At 36.1% G+C, this 24399-nt stretch overlaps 1 pseudogene; it reads left to right on the forward strand.

The window, feature by feature from the left end:
• Positions 1-19895: 19895 nt before the first annotated feature.
• Positions 19896-19997, forward strand: LOC145278493 (U2 spliceosomal RNA; annotated as a pseudogene).
• Positions 19998-24399: the final 4402 nt, after the last annotated feature.

The following is a 24399-nucleotide window of genomic DNA, read 5'->3' on the forward strand; positions in this document are numbered from 1 at the left end:
GTTTCATTAAAAATTTTTTAAAATTTTAAAAATACAAACAACGTGGTTAAAAAAAAGATTTTGAACTTCGGACTTTACAGGTAAATTTCCAGAAAAAACAAAGAACAGCAAGAGGAATTGTTGATGTCTTGACAACTGCTGAGTCGCAGAATGATTGAATCTTGGTGCAATTTTGCTTACAATTAGAATATATGATTTATTGATCTTTTATCTTCATTTTGTGATATATACAACTTTGGCACATAAATTAATTATTTACTTTTTAATAGACATTTTAAAATGGGGGGTGAATTAATCCGACCTCCTGTCTTTTCAAGCTTATATCTACTCGAAAAATGTAATTCAAAACCTATTTTCTTTCAATTAAAGGGGCAAGGACCAAGGTTTTATTTAAAACATACAAAAATACAAACAAAGTGTTTTGTTTAAAAAAAAAAAAGGTTTTAAACTTCGGACTTTACAGATAAATTTCCACAAAACTGTTCTTTTTTGTTTTAAATAAGAATATATTATTTATGGATCTTTTATCTTCAATTTGTGATATATAAAACTTTGGCACATAATTAATTATTAACTTTTTAATAGACATTTCAAAATAAGGGGGCGTGAATTAAAAAAAAACGTTTGTCTAAAATATTATATCCAGTTTATTGGAAAGAGCATAAAATTTCACATTGACCCTGAAAATATCGGTATAATAGACTCAATAGAAAAATTTTGATAGATTTTTAAAGTTTAAAAATTGAAAAATACTGAACTCGAAAAATTCAATTGATTTCATTACTGTTTTTTTTTTTTTAAATAAAAAAATAATATTTCTATTACTTTTTATATAACTTTAATAGTTTATTTTGGAAGTATAATCCATAAAGAAAATAAACAACTCATTTTAAAAAGAGAAATCACGTTTTTTTTTTTATTCACAGTTTCGTGTTAGGGGTGTCAAAAATTCCTACATAAATTATGGACACACGCACACACACACACACATACACACACACACACATATATATATATATATATATATATATATATATATATATATATATATTATTACCGATTTAATTTGCTTGGTTACACATTTTTAGATTCTCTAATCGTATTAACGATACGATAATTTCTGAAGACTTATCAGAATAATTTATTTATAAATAATGAATATTTCTGTGAAGTCTGAAGAAATTATCGGATCATTAATACGATTCGGTAATCGAAACATGTGTATCTAATCAGATAAAACAGTAAAAAAGGCCACTAAACAAATTTTAGGCTATTAGTTCATGCAAAATTTCGCCATAACGTGTCCGAACGTTGATGGCAAGCGCATATTATGCAAGATATTAAAAATCGAGGACTAATCGATACATCATTTAAAAGTGCACCAAGATTCAATCAGTCTGCGACTCGGCAGTTCTCAAGACATCAATAATTCCTCTTGCTCTTCTATGTTCGATCAGTTAGCGGTCATTTAATTAAATTGTCATCAGGGATTAAAAGTAATCTTCGTAACCTTGGTAGAGGGACATGGAGGAAGGGAAGGTAAGAGTCATGCCCGAAAACAAATGATTGCAATCGAGCTTCGATCTCAGCCCTAAGTACTTGCTAGTCTAGCCATTGAAGATCTGTGATACAGCATACAAATCTGTTTGTAGTTGAAGACGAATGCTTCCATCTTAGAGGATAAAGCACTCGGCTGCACTTAGCGTTAATGCATAGGTCGGGTTATAAAATAAAAGGGCAGTTCATAATACGTATAGAAGCATTAATATACGAGGTGTCCTCAGTAACTTCCTAGACTTGTTTTGTACGGCATTTGAAAATGACGTAGACTCTTGAAAATTTAGTACGCTATTGCTATACATGTTGCAATGATGAATTTTTTTTTTATGAAACCAGAAACGACAAATTATAGTAACACATTCCTTTTTTTTTTTTTTTACTGTATTTTTGCTCTATTTTCTCAATGACAAAGAAACCAAACCAAACGCCGCTTCTGTAAGGTTTCTCGTCTTTTGAGTCAATATGCTTTGGGAAAATATCCCCACAAGTGATTATTTTCCCACCGGTACTTTTTTTGGTGCTAAATTGTCGTTTTATTAAAAAAATTTATTTTGACTCAATCTCTGCAAATATAATATTAATTCCAGTCAGTGGTTAAATGCAAATGTATCTAAAATACCCCCTCCCCGGTCCAAGAAAGAAGAAAAGGGAACGAAAAAAATCGGTAACTATATCTGACGGTATTACGACGAATCCACAATACTTGTAAATATGGGAGGGGAATCTATCTTCAAATATCTCTAATTTCGAATTACAACTGCGGACTTTACTAAGTAAATATTAATAAGTCCTTGGAAATTTTTTTAATTTATTTTTATTTATTTATTTTATTTTATTTTTATTTTCATTTTTTTTGTTCATGTTCTATATGTATGTGTGATAGTGCACAATACCTTCTGTATACATGGGAGCGTTACACTATCCCTGAAGCAGAACCACAGGTAAAACAACACTGGGCTCGGTGTTGCCACAAACACCATAATATGAAAAATGTCAATTACAAATAATCCAAACCGTGGGACCCAGAAGAAAGATCTGGGTGTCATGATCGGCAGCTGCTCCTTCGGTAGCCAGCATGGGGACCCGGTCGTCATCCTGCGAATGTTAGCCAACTTTCTAATTTCAGAAACTCAAATAACATGGACGCTGAACAGGTAAGCATAACCTCTAATTTCAGGGAACAAAATGATACCGAACAAACACAGCACAACCGTGATAACCATCAAAAGGAAAAAATCCGAAGAAAGAAATGGATAACAAAAGAGAATAAACTCGTCATGGAATGCTACTATAGAAGTCATCCTAAATATATATATGGAGGTTATCGGAAACAAATGAAAGAACTATGGGACCTATCCAGTGACTTCCATACGACAGAACAAAGAATTGCAGACCAAGCAAGACTGATACTCAAGAAAGGTTGGCTCTCTAAACCAGAACTAACAGAAATACAGCGAAAAATAAATGATGAAACTGAACAAGAAGCATCCCCCAAGGGGACCGCACATAGAGCAACACCATAAGTTGAAGCCCCACAGTAAAAAAACCAAAGGCCCATGACCAACACAGAACGAAGTCCACAAACGTGGAAACCGAGAACAATGGAGCAGAATTAACAGAGAATGAAGCAAATGAAGTAAATAAAAATAATACAGCTGGTGAACGAGGAAAAACAAAGCTACCATCGTTAAGGAGCCAAGATCAGAAGAAATTAAAAACATAAACAGAGAAGGTTAACAAGCTCCACCCACATATCCCAACAAATACAATCACAGACTTAAACAACCTTATTTACGCAGGCGCCAGAATGATAAGTATGAATCTCAAATCAGAAAAACAACCGGGGGCAAGCGGACCGACAAAACCTGGATGGGAAATAAGACTAGAAACCCAAATACACAAACATAAAAAAGAAGCCAAAATGATCTACAGGAAGAAAGCATTATATAGAAAACGGAATATTGGAAATGTAACTGACAGGGAGAGGCTAAACAAGAAACATGAAGAACTGGACCAAAAAATAAAAGCAAAAGAAGCGAGATTGAGACGATATAGATATAAATCTGAACAATGCAAACAAAACAGAACATTTGAAACTAATGAAAGCCAATTCTACCAAAATGTGAACGGAGGAAAAACAAACACAGAACAACCAAATCCGACAGAAACAAAACTCTACTGGAGTAAAATATGGGAAGAGCGATGAGATCACAATAGAAATGCCGAATGGCTGAAAGACATGAAAGAAGAGTTACAACAAATAGAAGAAGGAACAGTGAATGAAATCAACAAGGAAACCCTAAAGAAAACCATAGGAAAAATGGCAAACTGGAGAGCACCAGGGCACGACGGAATACATACATACTGGTGCAAAAAATTCACAACCTCACACGAAAGGCTAGCCCAAAACCTGAGAAGATGTATACAGGAAGCAATCGTATCAGACTGGATGACAAAAGGTAGAACCACACTGCTACAGAAGGACACAGAGAAAGGAGCCGTCCCTAGCAACTATAGGCCAATCACGTGCTTACCAACTGTGTGGAATATACTGATAGCGCAACTGAGGGAACAAATCTACCACTCCCTGAATAACCGTGAACTCATCCCCGAGGAGCAGAAAGGATGTCAAAAAGGAAAAAGAAGAACACATGACCTGTTATATATAGATCAAAATATCCTAAAGGAGGTAAAAAGGAGGAGAAAGAATTTAGCCATGGCATGGATCAACTACAAAAAAGCGTACGACAGGATCCCTCAAGTATGGATAATAGAATGCCTAAAAATGTATAAAATACCAAGCGGGATCACCAACGTAATAGAAAATGCAATGAAAACATGGAGACTTGAATTGACAGCTGATGGACAACACATAACAGAAATAAACATACAAACAGGAATCTTTCAAGAAGACTCGCTATCACCACTACTGTTCATCATAGCCAAGATGCCCTTGAACAGTATTCTGAGACAGTGCCAAGCCGGATACAAGTTCTCACATACAGAGGAAAAAATGAAGCACCTGATGTACATGGACGACCTGAAACTTTTTGCAAGGACCGAAAAGGAGCTAGAGACACTAATTAACACTACCAGAATCTTCAGCCAATATATCCAAATGGAAGTTGGAATGGAAAAGTGCGCACAACTAGTTATAAGAAACGGAAAACTGGAAACGACAGAAGGCATAGAACTATCCAACCAAACAGAAATGAGGGCACTAGGGGAACAAGACGACTATAAATACTTGGGAATTCTGGAAGCGGACACCATCAGAGTAACAGAAATAAAAGAGAAAATTGGAAAGGAATACCTCAGGAGAACAAGAAAACTGGAAACGAAATTATATAGTCGAAACCTAATTAAAGGTATAAATACATGGGCAGTATCACTAGTAAGATACTCTGGACCTTTTATAGGGTGGACAAAAGAAGAACCGAGACAACTCGACCAGAAAACTAGGAAACTCATAACCATGCATAATGCACTACACCCAAAGGACGATACTGACAGACTCTACGTGAAAAGGAAAGACGGCGGGAGACGACTGATCTCTATAGAAGACTGTGTGAAGGATACGAAAAAAGAACTAGAAAAATACATAATGCAAAACACTGAAAGGATAATTATGACAGCAAGAGACACTGAAAAAACAACAAAACAGAAAACAGAGAAACAAACGACAAAACGACAAAACGAAAAATGGGAACAGATACAACTCCACGGAAGATTCACAAGAATGACAAAAGATGAGAATAACGAAAACACCTGAACATGGACGGGAAAAGGACATGTAATCCGAGAAACTGAATCTCTAATAACTGTAGCACAAGATAACTCGATAAGAAGCAACCATATCAAAGCAAGGATCGATAAAACACAAGAAAACAGCATATGCAGACTCTGTGGGCAGAGAGACGAAACGATAAACCATATAGTAAGTAAATGTAGCAAACTGGACCAAAAAGAACACAAAAACAGGCATGACCAAGTGGGTAAGGCGGTGCACTGGGAATTATGCAAACGACTGCATTTGGAACGTACAGACAAATGGTACAAGCATAAACCTGCAACAACACTCGAAAACGAGAACCACAAAATCCTATGAGACATGGACATACGGACGGACAAACCCATTCAAGCAAGAAGACCAGATGTCGTAATAATTAACAAGAAAGAAAAATCCTGTCAAATCCTAGATTTTGCAGTCCCAGCTGACCACAAGCTGAGTATGAAAGAAAAGGAGAAACGAAGCAAATACACAGAGCCAGCCAGAGAGTTAAAAGGTATTTGGATGATGAGGAAAATCAAAATAGTACCGATAATAGTAGGAGCACTAGGAACAGTTCTGAAAAACTTCGAAAAAAGAATGGCAGAAAATGGAATCAGAGTAATAACTGCAAAAATACAATGCCTAACGATAATGAAAACGGCTGAAATATTAAGGAAACCCCTAGAATAACACAAGACAATATAACGAATAAGCGTTACAGTGAATGAAGAACACCGAAGCTGCATATCAACAAGTTCTACACCACCATCATGCATCCCCCATTGTCCCATAACCGTTCCCTCCCCAATAGAAAAGTGATACCAAAGAGCTGAGAAGAGTCACGGATGATGGAAAGACCGAGGAGAGAGCGCTGGCCAGACCTCCGCTGGTCAAGCACGAAGAGAACTGGGATCGTGGGTAGGCTTAGTGCCATTCAAATTCGAGTATAAACCAATGTCCACTACCAGCGAGAAATCAATGGCATGAGGCTGTTGCGATGACGCAGATATATTTGAAAATGTTATCGAAGGAGGTGGAGAGAGAGCTGGACGTCTGGGGAGACTTGTTGTCACTCAGCTTCCAGAGAACACCACAGGTCTCCAAACCGATCGTTTGTTGACTTTTGTGAAAGCTTAATGTGAGCCAATAATAATAATTATCTGAAATGAACGAGACATTAATAAATACAACCAGGAACCCAGCCAGGATATCCAAATGGAGTTTCGTATGGAAAAGTGTGCACTACTAGTTATGAGAAAGGTGAAACTAGAGACTACATAAGGCAAGGAACTACCCAACAAAAGGATGTGAGGGCGCTAGGGGAACAAGACGCCTATAAATACCTAGAAGTACTGGGAGCAGACACCATCAAAGCAACAGAAATGAAAGAGAGAATTGGAAAGGAATAATTTGGAGAACAAGAAACTTTCTCGAGACCAAATTATATAGCAGAAACATAATAAAAGACAAATACATGGGCAATATCACTAGTAAGATACTCTGGACCGTTCATAGGGTGGACTAAAGACGAACTGAGACAACTCGATCAGAAGACCACGAAACTCATGAAGGACGATGTTGAACGACTCTACGTAAAAAGGAAAGACGGCGGGAAGGGGACTGGTTAATATAGAAGACTGTGTGATTGACACCAGAGAAGAACTAGAAAAATACTTACTGACACAGAAAAAAATTAATAGCACAGAAAACAGAGAGACAAGGGATAAGACAAGACAAGAAAAGTGGGAAGAGAAATAATTACACGAAAATTCATAAGGATGAAAAAAGATGAAAACAACAACAAAAAAAAAACACTTGGACATTGATGCGAAAAGACACATAAGCCAAGAGACTGAATACCTAATAACTGCAGCACAAGACAACTCGTTAAGAACTAACCTCATCAAAGCAAAGATCGACAAAACACAAGAAAACAGCAAATGCAGACTCTGTGGACAAAGAGACGAGACGATAAACCATATAATAAGTTAATGTAGCAAACTGGCACAAAAGGAATACAAGAACAGACACGACCAAGTGAGAACGGTAGTACACTGGGAATTATGCAAACAACTGCATTTCGAACGCACAGATAAGTAGTGCAAACATAAGTCGGCAACAGTACTTGAATACGAGAATCACAAAGTCCTATGGGACATAGACATACAAACTGATAAACCTATCCAAGCAAGAAGACAGATGTCATAATAATTAACAAGAAAGAAAAATCCTGTCAAATCGTAGACTTTGCTGTTCCTCCTGACCACAGGGTGAATATTAAAGAAAAGGAGAAACGGAGCCAATACACAGCGCTTGCCAGAGAGATGAAAGGCATATGGAAGATGCAGAAAATGAAAATAATACCTATAATAGTAGGAGCACTAGGAACAATCCCGAAAAACTTTGTAAAAAGAATGGGAGAAATTGGAATCAAAGGAATGATTGGAAAATACAACGAACAACAATCATGAAAACAGCTGAAATATTAAGAAAACCCCTTCTATGTGGAAACTAACACACAAGCGCGGCTCGGACAAACTGCTGCAAAGGCAAAACATGAAACACTATATGGAACCAAGAACACTGAAACCACATATCTATAAGTTCTACAACTCAACCCTGCCCCCATGGCCACACCACAGACCCCCCCCCCAAAAAAAAATAAGGAGCGAGACCAAATAACCAAGTAGAGCCAAGGCGGAAGGAAAGCCCGATGAACTGACCAGACCTCAGTTAAATAAGTGCAAAGAGAACTGGGGCTTGAGGGGGGAGGGGCTTATTACCACTCAAATCCCAGAAAAGACTAATAATTGCTGCCAAGGAGAAATCAATGGCAAGCAGCTGTTGCGATAATGCAAATTTATTTGCAAATGTTATCGAAAGAGGTGGAGAGTACTGGAAACCTGTGGAGACTTGTTGTCACTCAGCTTCCAGGGAACACCACAAGTTGTTTTCAGGGAAAAATCTCTGGAGACCGTGTAAAAGAATTACTTAGAACTTTTACACAGCTGACGGAATGAGAACATGCTACACACGTGGATTAAATAAAGGGTTTCGTTCAAAATTCCGTTCAGATTCCCGCGTTCGACAGAAAGATTCACATGTTCGATAAGACACATATGAAGAAGGTCGAAGCTTACATCGACCGAAAGCTATCGCGAATAAAACTCAAGATGAGAACAGTAGTTCATATAATCATAATCGTCCGAAGGTCGCTGGAAGAATAGTTCGCTCATCCTACCGCTCCAGTAGATATATCACTGTTGATGCAATCCTCTACCTGTATAAGAGCCAAGTACATTCCAGGATGTAGTACTGCTGCCACATCTTGGCAGGAGCTATTCAAATCACCCTATGCTGTCTTGACAGAGTTGAAAACCAACTTCGTAATCTATTAGGTGAACACCTTTTCTCTTCTCTGCAACCTCTTTCCCAAGAGACGTTGCGAGCTTGTCTGTACTATCGTTATTTTCATGGCAAATGCTCGACTGACCTATGGTTCCCTCTTGCCAATCTTACAACAACAAAAAAAAAACTCGTTTAGCCAAAAGCACAATCAAAAGTTTCCCCCATGCTCTATCGGTGCCTAAACCTAAACGTGGATTCCATGAACAAAGCTTCTTTTCTAGAATTCCCGCCTAGAAACTCTGTTCCGCTGGTCTGCTTCCCAGCTCTGCAAGTCTTCAAGTCCAACATAAACAAGTTCTTATTGAACCGTCCTCTTAAATAATCTAATTATACCAAATTTCCACTACGAACAATTACTACGCTATTGTCCCATTTACTACAGTTACTCACATTAACACTTATCCTCGAGTGGCCACATGGCCTTGATATGGGGTGACCCGTTTGTAAGAAAAATTATCCACCTTAAACTTAAAAATTTAGAAACATAATATAAACTCAGTTCAATAAGTTCTCCAACGGATAGTGAGAGAGAGAGAGAGAGAGGGGGAGAAAGAGAGAGAGAGAGAGAGAGAGAGAGGGAGAGAGAGAGTGAAATAAATAGGTAGATACGTAGATAGATTGTAATAGAATAAGCCTGTACATAACCTCTGTAAAATTGACACTGACATCGCGAACCTGAATGACGTCGTTTCTGAAAAGCAAAAAGTGGACTCAGAATGGAAATGAAAGAGACCGCGATGAACGCAGCGAATGTCAGGCTTTTCAAAAACGAACGTCGCGGTTTCGAACAGGCGAGAAGGGTGGGGAAGGTATACGTGTAAAGAGAGGTGGCGGTGGTAGGAGTTCGGTGGCTTGTTAAGCCTGTCACCCAGTAAGTGGTTCGAAATGACTGAAAACCACTTCTGACCGGACACGTGCCTGTCGAGGTCAGGTACAAAGTTCATCAACCATCACTTGACCCCCTTCAGGGTTCGACCGAGCAATTGCCGCAGAGAGAGAGAGAGAGAGAGAGAGAGAGAGAGAGAGAGAGAGAGAGAGAGAGAGAGAGTGTTGCTACGTTTAAAAGTGTCAAATATCTCCGTTCAAATTGTGAAGGATGAACAAGTACGTTGTACTCGACTACTTCAAACCGTCCCCAATAAAAAAAAGCAGTCGGAAGTATTTACTTATACTTGTATATATAGAGAAAGAGATACCTTTTATTTGCTACAATTTCCCTTATTAGTCTTTTATTTCTTTATATAATCGGTCATGACAAAGGGCGTACGACGGGCTTCTTTGTTCCTGAAAAATATAAGGGTCTATTTGAAAAGAGCCATATATGTAGTAATGTACAAGCTGTAATGTCAAATTTACAGATGGTAAATAGGGCCCTGGTAAACCCGGCCCCTGTATATATATATATATATATATATATATATATATATATATATATATATATATATATATATATATATATCGTCTGTTTATTATACAAACATTATTGGTTACATATATGCATACATATTTCAATGGAATATCAATTCAAAGAGATCACTTTATCAGACCAAAAAAAGAGACGCGAATAAAACGAAATCAAGGTTACATTCGTTTTTTATAATCTATATTCGGGTACGCTCTGAAAGAAAGTGAGTGTCTAGTTTGCGAATGTGGACAGTAAAGGTTCTAGGGGGTATGGTGAGAAAAAGAGTACGTGTGGGAGGAGGGGAAAGGAAGAGGGCAAAGTACGATTTCGTGTATTTAAGCTGTCGCAGCAAGGGGGTATTGGTTTTATTTTAACTTGGCAGTTGTTTATTGGCCTAAGTTTTTGCTTTCCGTATCTTAAGTCTTTATGGTTGGTTTTTCTTTCCTGGTGACGACTTCCTTATCCATCTATTTTATCAATAGCTCTATGTATTTAATTTTTTCCTCGCTTTTTATCCATTCATTTGTTTCTCACTTTTAGTTATTTGTTTATTTATTTATTTGTGTATGTATTTTACAATAAAATATACGTCCATATGGTAAAATTAACAAATATGCCGGCTTATTTATATGATTTAAATAATATTGGTATACTGCAAGTTATACTTTCCATTCTAATGCGGTGCTCAAAGTAAGTACACAGGCAAAGATTTTCATATTTATATATAAACTTAATTTCGATGGCTGTCATTTTTTCATTTGGGCTGTTTGTCTTTTCCTTAATATTAAAATATAAATATATTTTATATGCTTCGTTATAGAGATAAATTTTCTAAGTCATATACATTCAAACAGGCACATAATAGCATACATGTGTCTATGTTGGTAGAACATTTCGTTCCAAAAAGCCCTCTACTTAGAGTACTTGATTATCGTTTGGGATCAATTATGTGGTTGGTTTCCTTATGTAACACAGCTTTACAAGTGTGATTGACCTAGTTATTATTTTAGTTAATCGTTTTCGGGTGTTTAATTATTACATATGCAAACTGCACTTTCCTTTATCAAAGTGGTGGCATATTGTGTTTTTGTCCGTTTAGTTTAGAATTAAACGTAAGCCTTTTACATAGTGTTGAAGGGTAACGAGAGGGTGGCTTCTTCCTTCATATAGTGATTTACGCTTGGGCATTTTTCAGTACATACACTAATTAATTAGAGGTGTGTCGGTTTTTAGTAAGTATAAAATTAATTTTTGTGTATCGGGACTACTTTGTATCCTTTCAACTCTTCCGTTAGTCCCTTAATTAATTAAGATATTGGGAGTGAGGGGTTATATATTGTAGTATTACTGCTATTAGGGGATCGCTATTCGTATTTTGCATATTATTTAAAGGGTAGACTCCAAAGTGTTTGCAGCTTATAGCCAATTCTACTTTTAAATTTAATGATTTTCCACGGTCCTTATATCTACTAATCTCAAGCTTATCCGCTAAACATAGATAACAAGGTGAAGTTAATGAAATACATGTATTAGTCTTCCTAAGTATTTTCCTTTCGACTAAAGGTGTTTTATTCGCTTAGATTAACTTCCAGTAGTGTATCGAGAGTGAGGTGTCCGTAGCATATGCTTTGTTATTCATCGACTATAGAATCTGTTTTTAAAAATCATTGATGTGCTGCCTATGAAGAATTTTTCTATTTCTGCGTTTTCTACGGGGCATATTTTTGCTTAGTACACCACCGAAGATGTGAGGCAATTAACTTTCCTCTATTGTATTGATTTAGTATATATTCTTACCCAAATTTGTGTATGTGCATCTTCTTCGATATCAGTTAAGGAAAATTTTAGATGCCTGTTTATTTTATTTTATTTTTAAAAAATTTTTGTAATTAAAAATGTGCATTCATTTCGTTTTTTTTTTTTTGTAATTAAAAATAGGCTTTTAATTTGCAATTGTGTTCCAATATACCGTAAGTCGGGGAAATTTTTTACTCTCCTACTCAGAACTACGAACGTTGTTCCAAAAGTAAAGCCTCCCATTTTTTAAATTCGAAAAACTACAAAAACAGGAGTGGTACCTTTGAAATGATCGACCTTTTATGCCCCGGAAAGTATTTTTTCTTTTTACATTGTCATCAGCATTTTCAAATACACTTTGCAAGGAATTCAAAGACGCATCTCTACTTTTGGAGCACATCCATGGCATAGGTTGTTTTCTTAGAATCTAACAACGTCAATATCAGCAATTGAGAGATGAAAATTTCAGGTAATGAATGCATAAGTTCAGTCATAACCACAATGCAATTTGCAATCCCCTCAGGGCCATTTTAGAGGAATGAAAAATAGAAGGAATTACTTATGGAACCATCCTCGTACGTTATATATATATATATATATATATATATATATATATATATATATATATATATATATATATATATATATATATATATATATATATATATATTCCTATTTACTTGCCTCCCACAAGGGCAAAGTTAGACACAAGGTCGGTTTTTAATGTGGGGAAAAACTAGCTTCCCCAAACAGGGCACTTTGGATAGGAACAAAAATAAAAATGGTCTCAGTCGTGAAAGATTTCTCCTCCAATGTGCCAGAACAGAAAAGGTGAAGCGTAGAATCAGAACACCTCTATTTTTGGAGCACGTCCATTACAGGGGTTGTTTTCTTAGAATCTCACAACGTCAATATCAGCAAATGAGAAATGGAAATTTCAGGTCATAAATCACAATACAATTTGCAATTCGTTTTGATGAGTAGGCATTGCTTTTGGAACGCCCCTTGTATTGACACCCATGTTCGTTGGGAAGTCTACTTTATACAACACATGAATGCATCTATTTTATTTAATGTTTTTCATTTCGCTATTGTCTATTAGGTAGCCTAACCTTTTTTCACTTAAACACTGCAGTTCCTGTGTGTTTTTGTGTGCTTTTGTTTTTAACATATTCTGAACAAAAAAAGAGAATACAACAGGTGGATAATTCTATTCTCCTCATTCAAGTTAGTTAAGATAAGAAGTGACCACATGATCTTAATTTTAGAAAATGTCTGAAAGGTAAAACTTAAACTTAAGAATTACCTTCAATAAATTTTCACACTTTTTTGTACAGGCATTTGTACTCTTGTAGACTCTTGAAAATTCAGAATGTTATTGCTATATGTCTTATGAGATGACTGACCAATTTTTATGATTTCAGGTTCAAATGAACAGCTACAGCACTAATAGGAATATATCCTACTAAAGTCTGATTGTCGCAGCTGGTAAATTTTAAAAATGCAATCTGGACATGGGGACATTGTAGAGGAAATGCATGGAATGATTCAGGCTGTTTTTGGACCATCTTGCATGAATCAAGCATCAGTTTTGGAGTGGCATAAAAGATTCAAGGAAGGCAGGGAGTCTGTTGGGGATGATGAGAGGTGTGTAGGGAGTTAAGAAGTCAGAATACCAGAGTTGATTGGCCAAATAAAGAATTTCATGTATAAGGACCGCTGTGTGTATATATAGATAATAATGGAAATGAATAACAAATGAAAATTGATGAAGTTTCCAAAAATCTTCTCACTATTAACACCCATAAGGGATAATTTCAATGTAACCGCCTTCGATTTGAAGTCAAGTCAGCTCCAGCAATATTCCCCAAAACTATGAATACAATGCTCACAGGAGTTTCTGCCTACATTGATGATATTATCGTTACGGGAACATCCCAAGAGAAACGTCTGCACTGCATTGCTTCCGTGGTGGATCGAATTCAACAATATTGATTTTACTTTTAAGACAAATGAAAATTCTTCCACACTTCTGTGAAATACCTTGGATTCATATTTGACAAAAATGATCGAAAACCAAATCCAGACAATATTCAGGCAATAAACACATGGTAGCTCCAAAGAATATGTATCTATGTCTTTGTGTCTCTGTGTGTGAGTCTGTTAAACTGGTGGCTCATAAAATCATGTAAAATATTTGGATCAAAATTGGAATAAAAATTCTAAATATCTTGATTTCAGTCTTTGTAGGAAAATACTAAAATGGCGCAAAACTGTTTGTGAAATTATTTTTACCTTTCCTGGGACGAGTATTCTATTTCTTAACGTATAGAGCTGGATTTAGTAGCTATTAGTCGGGTAACTGTTATGGATTGCTTGTATTAGTGAGTTTCCCGACCAGATGGATATGATAAGTATTTTTCCTTTTCAAATGGGTGAGAAATATGACACAAATACTGAAAAATTAAATCAAAGAGTCAGCACACCCGACGAGGAGCACTTTGGCCTGCAAAACATGTCTGAGAAGCCCCATCGACATTCCTCAGTAGGAGCGCCTCAGAATTAATTTCTTCTCAAAGTGAGAAAGCAAAGTCGGGCAGGGTGGACCTCTTAGAAGTGCACATAACGCAATCAACATGAACAAAGGTTATATATTATTGTTAATTGGAATTCATTGAGATGAGTATTATTTATTAATTTTATTGCGGACTATTATCCTCATCTTTTCTTAGTTTTTCATGACGTTTCAGCCAATTATTTCTCTGGCCTTCGTCAGGTGGGAACCGCAACGGATAGGAACTCTGAATCTTCTGACTGCATTCACTGCAATTACTGCCTTCCATAGTTGTTGTCGTCTCACCACGTTTTGGCCAAGTAAGCATCTGGCCGGCTTTGGTTAGAATTGAAACCTCTAATGAAACAAGGGCATTATAGAAATGGCCTGGACTTTGTTGATTTTGGTGACGAGGAAACAAATGTTACTTTGCGAGTTTCTGTTGTCACACGTTCCAATATCACGTGGTGCTGGGTTAAACAGAGGTAAATCTTATGTACGACATGAAAAGAATCTGGAATCTTTAGATCTTTATTATTCCAGTAATTATAGGACCAACTGGACTCATGAAAATGAACTTCAAAAACTACCTGGCAAATATACTCGCTGAACAAAGTGCAAGAGAGATTCTAACAACTGCACTTAAAAGGACGGTTAGAATAGTACAACAAGATCTCTCGGGTGGAATGTATGAGATAGCGGGTTTGGCATCACGTGGGGTGCCCCATCACCCGCTTGAAAAGAGAATGATAAGACAATCGAAAAATAAATAAATACAAAATAAATAAATAAAAAATAAAAAATAATAATTAAATAAATAATAAATAATAAATTAATAAAAAATAAAAAAAATAAAATAAATAAAAAGATAGATAAATAAATAGATAAATAATAAATAAATAAAGAAATAAATGAATAAATATAAATAAATATAAAATAAATAAATAATAATTAAATAAATAATAAATAAAAAATAAATAATAAATAAATAAAAAGATAGATAAATAAATAGATAAATAAAAAATAAATAAATAAATAAATAAATGATAAATAAATATAAATAAATATAAAATAAATAAATAATAATTAAATAAATAATAAATAATAAATAAATAAAAATAAAAAATAATAATTAAATAAATAATAAATAATAAATAAATAAAAAATAAAAAATAAATAAAAAATAAATACAAAGATAGATAAATAAATAGATAAAAAAAATAAATAAAAAATAGATAAATAAATAATAAATAAATAGATAAATAAATAAAAAATAAATAAATAATATAAATAAATAGATAAATAAATAAATAAATAGATAAATAAATAAATGTTTAATAAAAAATGTCTTTATTCATGCCGTTATTTGATTTTTTTTATTAATATTTTCTCGTAATCATTAGTAAATGCTGTCATGAACTGCATGTCCTCCTTTCAAAAGTCAACCTTCATCTCTTGCAACTGATCGTAGTAAGGCGAGACGCTTCAGTTGCCATTTCCGGTGTCTGTTCTTATCGCCTTGCCTCCATTGTGTTTTTGGCCTTTTGGCCTTATACGATTTCATTTCCGTCCTGATCGACTCACGACGAGTATAGAAAGAAAGAGAACAAGAACGAAAGAGGAAGAAGAAAAGAAGAGCAGTTCTTCTTGCCCTCGTCTTTCATTTATTAAATAAGTGCGACTTCTTAAATTCAAGTGCTCCAGACAAACAAGCATTGCATTTCAAGGAAGTCCAGAGTCAACAACTTGACTGATAAGCGATTTCAACTACGTGCCACGCGGACAAAACAAAACAATCATAATAGAATATCAGTTTAAAATGTGCCCGCATGTTCAAATATTTATTCATGAGAAATCCGACTTTTATAGTTACGGATGGCTCAAATAACTATAAATATTTCCATCCCTCATGATTTGCCTCGTAGAAAGAAAATAGTGGTGCAGGCTGACAATCTAGCATTCTGTGTTCGAGTCATGGTAATTCCCTAATAATTAATATTGTTACATTTGATCACCTAAAACAAGGCATACTACAACTGAAGCGTAGTAGGTTACTGTGATTAACGGGTACGACTTAAAGGGAGCATCATGATTGGGAAGTTGTGCAGTAAAATGCTTGTTTACATTACATTTAAATTTCTTCATGTTGGTACGGCCGAGGAAACGGGGATCATAGAGGAAATTCCGAAAGCAAGTTGCCAGAAGGACAGAAGCTATTAGAGTAGAAAGTTTCCCAGCATTTGGAGATATTTACGGTGAGGTGGTGGAATTTTGCTGCTAGTCAGGTTGATTTAAGGTATTTTGTAGAGAGGGTAAAAGTGCAGTAAGTTGGTAGGAACAAATTCTGTGTAGACGCGAGGTGTTTTCAATAAGTTTCCAGACATTTTTCGTATGCACACTTTTATTGAAAGTACGCACATGAAGCTCTCGACCTCTTCTAAGTAATCTCCTCTGGCTGCAATGCACTTGTTGTACCGTCCCAACAAGTTCCGAAAGACCCCGTGGCAGTCCTCTTGTTTGAGCGTGTTAATGATCGTCGTCACATCCGCTTCTACTTCCTCAATTGTCTCATAACGACAGCCTCAAGGGTTTTCTTTAAAAATAGGGAATAGCCGAAAGTCACAGAGAGCAAAGTCTAAACTACAGGGAAGGTGAGGAACAATCTTAATCCCCATCTTGGTCAAATAGTCTGTAACAAGGATGGAGTTATGTACTCCTGCATCCGCGCAAATCTTTCACAGCTTCAGTTCCTCGCAAAAATTATGTGACAGTTCCCACACTGACATCAAAATGTACACCTTTTGCCTCTATAGACACACGATGGTCCTTATCTATGAACTTCTTTATTTGGCCTATCAACTCTTGTGTTCTGACTTCCATACTCCTCCAGTTACCTGCATTATCCTTCCCAGACTCCCTGCCTTCTTTGAATCTCTTATGCCACTCAAAAACTGAAGCTCGTTCATGCAAGATGGCCCCAAAGTAGTCGGAAGCATTTCATACGTGTATGCGGCATTTTTCCAAGTTTAAAAAAGAATTTTATTGCAAATCGTTCTTTTAAAATGTCCTCACGTCCAGATTACATTTTTGAAATTCACCAGCTGTGACAATCAGGTTTTAGTAGGATGTATTCCAATTCCTGCTGTAGCTGTTTATTTAAACCTGAAATCATAAAAATTGGTTAATCATCTCATAAGGTGTATAGCAATAACATACTGAATTTTTAAGAATCTAGAACAATTTTAAATGCCTTTAAAAAAAGAAGTGTTGAAACTTATTGAAGGCACCCCGTACTTATAAGAAAAACACAGGTGTGCAACATTGTGGCGATGGGACAGAGGCTGAAGTTTGGTAGACAGTGCAGGGTCGATTAGGTTAAAGACTCTTCTTGAGGCCCTGTCCAAAAGGAGGATACATGTAATGGATGCACCAGCACAGACATGAAACAGTACTCCTTGCATCAGCGAATGGAGGCTTTATAGAGATACAGAATATTGGCAAGTGGGAGAAGTTTTCTAGCTCGATAAAGGGAGCCCACTTTTTTGCAGCAAGTCTGGTTGTATCTTATGTGTATATATTTCAAATCGTGTAGCCTGTGCATGTTGAATGTTGAAGTCACAGTAAAGTCCTGTCATGGTAGTAAGTGGTTGAAAAATTTCTTAGAATTTATTTAATCCTCCTCGTAAAGATCTGCATTAATTGAGCAAAATGGAATATAATGCTTAGAAACAAACTAAAACAAATCAAAATACGTTAACATTCATTCGTTTGCTTTTACTAGCCCCCTCTTATAATAATATTGTACGTGGTGATAAGTAAAGTTGTGTTGCATATGAAATATACAGGATGACCCATCCAAAAAAAAGCGCCCTATTTTGTTTTTCATCCTAAAATTTTGCTTTACAGTATTTTCCATATCTTTCAGATAGCGGAGACTGTAAACCCGAAGGATTCATGTCGGATTAATATGGGTGCGGCTGGACGAAATACTATCCAGCGGCGGTAAAAAAATAACTGAGAAAATATCAGTTCTTCTAACTCTGTCATCAACAAACAGAATATGAGACTCACCCTCAGCCTCATAAATAATCCCATCACCTTAGCCAACAAAACGTGACTGTGTGTGTAAGGTGTCCGGTGAGAACATATAATTAAATTTTTAGTCGCGTCCAAGCGACTCTATAAGTCACTCCGTCGGTCTGTCAGTCCGTCGGTCAGTCGGTTGCTCAGTCTGTCGGTCGGTCTGTTTGTAACACGTATGTGCTTGGCCTTTTTGGTTAAGATCAAAGGTGCTGTGGCCTTCGGGCCAAGATCAAAGTGTAGTATCTGTTCCGGCAGATACTGCAAGCAAAGACCATATGGGGGGGGGGCGACCCCACAGATAAGACCTTGGTCAATGTAGGGGCAACCCTTCATACCAATTGTCACTATCCAGCTCCCCTATTCGCCGGGGAGTTGGTCCCTATTTCCCCTTCACTCCTCACATTAAAAATCGGCCTTGTGCCTAATTTGCTTGGTGGGGGAACAAATAAATATTAACCCCACATATAAGACCTTGGTCAATGTAGGGGCTGCCCTTCATACCAATTGTCAAAGTACTATCCAGCGGCGGTAAAAAAATTACTGAGACAATATCAGTTTTTCTAACTCTGTTATCAACAAGCATGAGCTTCTAGACTCCTCCTCGCCCTCATAAATAATCCCATCACCTTCTTAGCCAACAAAACGTGATTGTGTGTGTAAGGTGTCCAGTGAGAACATATAATTAAATTTTTAGTCACGTGCAAGCGACTCTATAACTCAGTTCGTCGGTTCGTCACTCTGTGGGTCGGTCTGTCAATCGGTCGGTCTGTCGGTCTGTCTGTAACACGTTTGTGCTTGGCCTTTTTGCTTAAGATCAAAGGTTTGTTGTTCTTGGCCTTCGGGCCAGGACCAAAGTGTAGTATCCGTTCCGGCAGATACTGCAAGCAAAGACCATATGTGGGGCAACCCACATATAACCCCTTGGCCAATGTAGGGGAAACCCTTCATACCAATTGTAACTATCCAGCTCCCCTACTCCCCGGGGAGTTGGTCCCCATTTCCTCTTAACTCCTTATATTAAAAATCGGTCTTGTGCCTAATTTGCTCGGTGGGGGAGCAAATAAATACCCTGTTGTTCTTGGCCTGCAAGCCGGGATCAAAGTGTAGTACCCGTTCTGGCAGATACTGCAAGCAAAGACCATATGTGGGGGCAACCCCATATACAAGACCTTGGTCAATGTAGGGGCAACCCTTCATACCAATTGTCACTATCCAGCTTTTCTTCTCCCCGGGGAGTTTGTCCCCATTTCTCCTTCACTCCTCACATTAAAAATCGGCCTTGTGCCTTATTTGCTCGGTGGGGGAGCAAATAAATAATTTTTTCTTGGCCTTTCGGCCAAGATCAAAATGTAGTATCTGTTCTTACTACATGCTGTACTTATGTTTGTAACATTATGATATAAAGTGGGGGATCACTTTTGTGTATTAATTTAATGTAAAATGATCACCCACTTTACAACCAGTCAGTCTCAAAGCCATTCAAGTCATTCTCCAGATCATTCAAGTTGTTTTTGAAAGATTTCAGTTATTGTTTAAGCATTCAAGTCATTCTTAAGGCCATTCAATTCATCCTTAAGTTCATTAAAGTGATTCTAAGTCATTTACTGTTTTATTTAAGTTATTTCAGCTCATTTTTTCGGTCATTTTAGTTTATCTTTAAGAATTTCATGTCAATCCTACATTCACGCATTCATTCATTACATGAGAGCATGCGACTAATGGCTATCGGCCTTGTTTACTGATAAGGTTTCAATTTGATTTGAAGGATACCACCATTCATCATCTAGCTACTATTTGGTGAAATAATTTTCCAACAATCTCTTAGGAAAATTGGAGATCAAAGATAAAATAGGACACTTTTGCTGACCACTCTATAGATGTAGATGTTTTCTTTGTGGACCCATCTTTAGAAGATTGCCATAAAGGGATAATGGGCTTCCTCTATCTATATACCTGCTTCAGGATATCATAGGGAGGCTAACAGGTACTGCATATTGCCCGAGTGTGACTTGGCACTTGGAAGGGGCGTTCATCTCATCGAAGTATTATACATACCCAACTATAAACTATTGTTAAAATCTAATATATAAAAGGTTATGTGCGTGTTTGTCTGACTGTCTGTCTCCATATTTTCAAACTCTATCTCCCCCGAAAGTAAAAGTCGTAGAGCGGTTCTAAGTGTCTCAAAAGATTGGATTTTTTACAGGCCGTTCTTTTATGTGTCTTTAGCCGGTTAAAATAATTTTTAAGGAGTCAAAAATGAGTCAACATTGAAAAAATCGTTATACATTTTGTAAATTCATCTTAGTTTATAATTTTTAATTTGGAATCAGTTCATATATGTGTCAGTAGTAACGTCACCAGCTTTGAATGCTACAGTTACGATTTTGTCCCTAGCTGATGGCATCCAAATACTTTTTTTTTGCATTTTTGAAATTAAAACTCCATAATAATATACACGAAATCAGGACAAATTAAAATATCATATTTAAGCGTATTTTATGCCCGGGCAAAGCCCCCCCCTCAAGCTAGTAAATAAATAAATGAATCGATCGTAGTCTCAAACGACTTGAAGGCACCTTTTTATTGATTACTACACTTATATGTTCTGTAGAGGAGGGCGCTACTTATTTGCCTGAATCGGTTCATTCATACTTGATCTTCGCTTTATAATGTAAGTGTTTAGCAAGGAGGTGAGAGATGAAGGTGTCTAACTGATTAAACATATTGAACTGAAAACCTAGATGTGCCAATTTTATTCCAGTTCGTTTCACAGAAACTGTTGCAATATTTTTTAATGTAATGTGGAGGGGTATAATTACAGGAAGTCGAAAGATTCTACTTATAGACACTGGCAATAGGAACTAACCTTTAAGATGGAGCTAGGTTCTGCTAGCATCCAATCAGAAACCAAAATTACGCCATAAAAATATTGAATCTTTCAGCATACCCGCACATAAATTTTCGTATCAACACAATAAAGACCTGTTGCTCTTTGCCTAAAAAAAATTAAAGTCCGAGACTTATACAGAACAGCTACCCACCGAAAACTCTTAATCTCCATGACTTGTACAGAATAGCTAACCATCGGAAACTCTTACTCTCCAGGACTTTTACAGAATACCTGTCCACCGGAAACTTTCTGAAATTAAAATGGCTTTCAATTCAAGAGGTACACATTCACTTAGAATTCTCGTAACTTTTACATGATTCCCATCTAAGTAACCGATGTCTTTCCAGGAAAGCTACAATTTGATTCACACGAAACGAATAAGCGAGATGTCAATTGTCATTTTCGAAACTTTGGTATGACTTTCTCGGCCAATTAGCGAACACTGAGCATCATACCAAATGGACAGCTATTATCACTGCTGGTTTAGTAATTATTAATTCAGCGTAGTTTTTATTAGAAATATATAAAACATACAAGTTTATGGCTTATTAAAACTTTCCGTAGCTGAAAAAGTCTAGTGTTACTAAGTAAATACGCACGGTCATTGTCTATATTGCTTATTTGATAAGTGCGGATTTTTAAGTTCAAGTGCTTTTGTCAAATGGTCATTGTATTTCAAGGAGGGTCAGTATCAACATCGGCAAGTTATGATTTAAATTACAAACTGCCAGAAAATATATCTTAATACACACACACACACACACACACACACACACACACACACACACACACACACTCACCCACACACATCCACACACACACATATATATATATATGTATGTATGTATGTATATCAGAATAATGAGATGAATTGGATTCCAGATTAATAAAATCTTGTGGTATCAAGTCAAACAAAAAAGTTTTTTTTCGGGGGGGGGGGGTAATATTTTTATATAAGTCAATCCAAGCCAAATAAGAACTGCTCAATGTACTATATAGAGTATTAGTATTAGTAATAGTTATATATATATATATTACTAATATATATATATATATATATATATATATATATATATATAACTTACTAATACTTATATATATATTAGTAATATATATATATATATATATATATATATATATATATATATATAACTATTACTAATACTTATACATATATATATTACTAATATATATATATATATATATATATATATATATATATATATATATATATATATATTAGTTTATCTGTCTGTTCCACGTTTTTCTAGAGAACTACTGGATCGATCTAGCTGAAATTTTCTAGTGAACCTTTGTTATGATAAAGTGCATCAGACGAAGTATTATGTTAACCTTTTGATGCACAATTAGAGATTTATAGAAAGTAAGAGTAATTAATCACCACGATAACACATTTACTATAGAAGTTTTATCAGAAACTACAACGCTGACCTATCTGAAAATTGGTATAGATCATTGTTATGATTATGCCCAGCGAATTAAATATTATACTCATTAGTTAACGGTGTTCTATATTTTGTAAGTGATTTTATAGAGATTAATATGGATCAGTAGTTAATGCACATATGAGCACACATTAAAACACATTTCATAAATTTTACAATTTTGCATTAAATACTAATCTTATCAATGTGAGGTGCCTTAAATAAGTTTCTAGATTTTTTTCTTATGGACACTTTTATTGATAGTACACTCATGAAACTCTAATCCTCTTCGAAGTAATCTCCTCCGGCTGCAATGCACTTGTTGTACCGTTCCAACAACGTTCAGGAGGCCCCATAGAAGCCCTCTTGTGTGAGTGTGAAGGACTCTCGTCACAGCCCCTTTCATCTCCTCAATTATCTCATAACGACAGCCTCTAAGATTTTCCTTGGGCTTGGGGGGATAATCAAAAGCCGCAAAGAGCAAGGTCTGGACGACAAGGATCTGAACTGATCAGTTCGACCATCTCCCTCCTGTCATGACAATGTATTTCTTTCTGATATTCTCTGAACACCCTTGGTACAAACTTCACGCAAATCTTCTGCATCTTCAGTTCCTCGTGAATAATTGTGTGTACACATCCCACACTAACATGAAACGGTGCACTGATTGTCTCCATAGACCCACGACAGTCCTTATTCATGAAATACTTTATTTGACCAATCAACTCTGATGTTCTGACCTCCATACTCCTCCCATACCCTTCATAATCCTTAACAGACTCCCTGCATTATTTAAATCTCTTATGCCACTCAAAAACTGAAGCTAAATTCATGTAAGATGGTCCAAAGCTGTCTGGAGATGTCTGTGACACCTTTTCTAAGTTTAAAACAAAATTGTATTGCATACCGTTCTTCTACATTTCCTCACGTCCAGTTTATATTCTTGAAATTCTATGACAATTAGGCTTTTGTAGGATGTATTCCAATTCCTACTTTAGCTGTTCATTTGAACCTGAAACTAAAAAAAAAAAAAATTGCCAGTCATCTCATAAGTTGTATATCAATAACAAACTGAATTTTCAAGAGTCTACGACAATCTTAAATGCTTCTCAAAAAAAAAAAAGCCTGGGAACTTACTGAAGGCACATTGTATTTATTAATCCTTGACTGTGCACCGAACGGATGTCGTAATACGATGTTGTACTGTTCCGTACGACGCTGCTAGTTAGAATATAAAAAACGACAAAAATCATATGGAGTGAAAGATTCGGGTGTAAACTCGTGTTAATATTCAATTGAATCTGAGATAAAGTCGGTAGTGTTTTACATGCCCATCTTTAATAAGTAGTGTCCAGCTGAGGCCTAGTCGCTGCAAACCGCATCATGCTGAGATACAAAGTAAGCAGAGGCTGTCGAACAATCAGAAAACCGTCTTGTACTTACTCTGAAAAGAAAATGAGATTTGTCATGAAGAGCGACTCG

Source organism: Euprymna scolopes, chromosome 6, assembly GCF_053919585.1.
Source record: "Euprymna scolopes isolate OS-2025 chromosome 6, ASM5391958v1, whole genome shotgun sequence".
NCBI classification, from domain to species: Eukaryota; Metazoa; Mollusca; class Cephalopoda; order Sepiida; family Sepiolidae; genus Euprymna; species Euprymna scolopes.